Below are 2,921 nucleotides of genomic sequence, written 5' to 3'. Positions count from 1 at the left end.
ACAATCAAAGCCTACAATTAGTGTGTTGATTTAAACGTTCCCTCTTTCCTCTGCTTAAATGAAAATAATAAATCCTTCCTTGGTAGGACGAGTCCTTCCTTGGAAGGATCCTACAGAGGCAAGGCAAGACTCCTTCTTAGCATTCAGTGAACACACATTGGAACAGGCTAACGAGTGTCCCCAGGTGTGCGTCATTAACCTCAGCAGACTGAGGGTTTCAGGGTACTGTGATGATTCTGGCACTCTCTAATGTTGTTGTACAATTGTTGGACTCTTAGGGAGAAAATATCTCTGGATTATACTTCAAACAACAAACAGGTAGGCTGAATGAAACTTTTGTGGCACTTGGTGCTCTATCACTGCTGTAAGTGTTTAATTTAAAGACTTGTTTTATCTGACTCATGGTATGTTAAAAATCTCATTATTTGGAGCTGGACACATTGGTTTCTGTCAGTATTTTTTATGGTTGTATGATAAAAATTCCTGGACATTTTTATCTAAATCCTCCTGAGCTCCGCTGGCACAGGCAGCATTGAAGAGGCCCCGCTTTCCCTTCCAGCAAACTGTGGGCAAAGGCTTGTGGGTACTTAATACCTGCTGAGGATACACACATGCATCTTTGAAATTTCTCTGAATAAAGGACTCTATCTTTGGTAGAATATGAAGGATCCTTGACATTGAAACAGTCCTTAGGTGGGATTTGATGACGTAGCATTCTTGAAATTCGGCCATTTAGGGATCCTTCCTTGACTTTGAGAAACCCCCTTCAGCCCTTCCTGGGCATCACTGGAGCATGCAAAAGGAAAGCCATCAGCAGAGCCTCAGAAGCAGCAGAGAAGGTCTTGAGGTGGCTGTAGATTGTTACGGACAAGCAGTGGACTAATGCTTCTTGGACACAGGCTGGGAATTGATCACTCCTGGTTGGGTTGCCTGGGTGATGGGGTCAGAAGTTGAAAGACCTGAAACCCCCTATGACCCCAGGTACTTCACTGTGTGTCCAAGTGCATCAAGAGATGTATGTATCAACCTGAATAGTGTGTGCTTACAGAATCACTGTGAGTGAGTGAAGTGTGTTGTTGTTGTTGGTTTTTTATTTTCATTTTGCCCTGACACGTACCAATTACAAGCTACTCGACACTACTTAAAATGATTGATTTAATGAAAGGTCATTCCATATTCATACAATGAAATAGTATGGGTATAATATGCATTTCCTGAATCCTTAGAGTCCTGTGAATATTCCAGTTTCTGAGTTTTGTGTCCCTGATGTGTCTAGATGCAACAGGGCCAAAAGACAAAAATATATTTTAGGCAAAAAATTGTGAAAAAATGTGTGTCATTGACTGTTTAAAGGGCCACAGTCACCTCAGTATTTGTCAGAAAGATTCACAATTGGGCTCGGATGACAACCAAGAAGGTCCCCTTTAAAATGACACCAAACACAATATTATAAAACACTGAATAATGTCCTGACCATGAGCCTTAACCAGCGTCTAAAATGCAATTTACTTTCGGGGGTGGTTCATGTCATGAGCTGGTTACTGTGACACAGCTGCCACTCAGGAATGTCTATCATATCAAAACATCATCTACAGACATTTTCATAAATTATTACCAAATTTTGCCACCTTGAGTGGTACTGAAATCTAGTCTGGCCCATGAACTCTTTAAGAAACACCCAACGTGTCACATTTGATGGCCGAGCTGCTGTTGTCATCACAAGCCACAAGATGGCGCACTAGCACTGCCAAAGATTTTCCCCGCGGTATAGAGAGACAGCAAAGTGAGCCATACAGGAGCACGTGCGTGGTGTGTTCACGTAACAAAGTAGACGTGTATCTGCCAACTCGGTGCGTACATGTATTAGAGGTCTTTTGAGCAAAATCAAAGGTTATTGGCAGCGGTGGGATTCGAACCCACGCCATCGAAATGACTGGAGCCTAAATCCAGCGCCTTAGACCACTCGGCCACGCTACCACAGTAATGTAATGAGACAATCCATATATAAATTACTACCAAAAACAGTTGTGCTCAATCTGTTTACTTGTTTGGCTTTCCAGTAAAGCACAAGCATCGCAAATCCGGATTTAAAAACCAAAAGGTACTACTTACATCGCACCACAGTGTAATGCTCAATATTACCCCTGAAAGTCTCGGTATTCATACATCATTCTGGATATTAAACATTGATTTGACCCTAAATCACGAAGAGAGAACATTATGAGGTTATAAGTAGTAAATCTGTGGTCGGCCGGCAGACCTCCAGGAGCAGTCAGAGAGGGGTGCGTGGAGGAGTTACCCCTGAGATGGAGTGAGCTGGACTCACCATGCAGCATTTCTGTGGCATTGTCACCTCCTGTGGACTCTGTGTAGGCTATGGCTATTACATTATCGTTGCATCATCCACCCTTGTTAAGATGATTGGCAAGTTCAGAAGTACAGTATCAGTTTCAGAAAGTCAGACACAATGCCTATGAGTAGTCTGAAACCAAAACCGCAGATTCCACTTCCATTTCCTTTTGAGTAGTCCCCAACAAGCTGTCCATTTTCATTTGTAGACTTGCTGTCAATTGTTCCATCGTGTAAACGAGTCTCTTCTTGGCAGTCAATATGAGTATCCTCAGTACATACATCTGACCCTTGCTATAACTATCTTTGGGTATAAATGGCTGGACATCTACCTCTATGATTTATTTCTTAACGCTTCCCCCGAACCCCTGAATTATTGGGCAGTCCCAAGAAATATGCATGTGATCCCACAGTTTCTCCAACACAATGCCGATGAGGTTTCTGTCATGTATGACGAGATGATGATGAGAGGTATTAGAATGTCTGACTTTTATTTTCCAGTCAAACTCTTTCCATAATTGACGATTGAGTCCTTTATGACAGTTTGCACATAGATCTTCCCATATATTATC

General features: G+C 42.2%; 1 non-coding gene across 1 annotated transcript; it reads right to left on the bottom strand.

Moving 5' to 3' along the window:
* Positions 1–1,895: 1,895 nt before the first annotated feature.
* Positions 1,896–1,977, bottom strand: trnal-uag (transfer RNA leucine (anticodon UAG)). Its single transcript has one exon. It is a non-coding gene; the product is annotated as a tRNA-Leu (tRNA).
* Between the last annotated feature and the right edge of the window lie 944 nt (positions 1,978–2,921).

Source organism: Epinephelus lanceolatus, chromosome 18, assembly GCF_041903045.1.
Source record: "Epinephelus lanceolatus isolate andai-2023 chromosome 18, ASM4190304v1, whole genome shotgun sequence".
Taxonomy (NCBI): domain Eukaryota; kingdom Metazoa; phylum Chordata; class Actinopteri; order Perciformes; family Serranidae; genus Epinephelus; species Epinephelus lanceolatus.
Note: the sequence above shows the minus strand (reverse complement) of the source record. Positions and strands in the feature narration are given on the sequence as shown.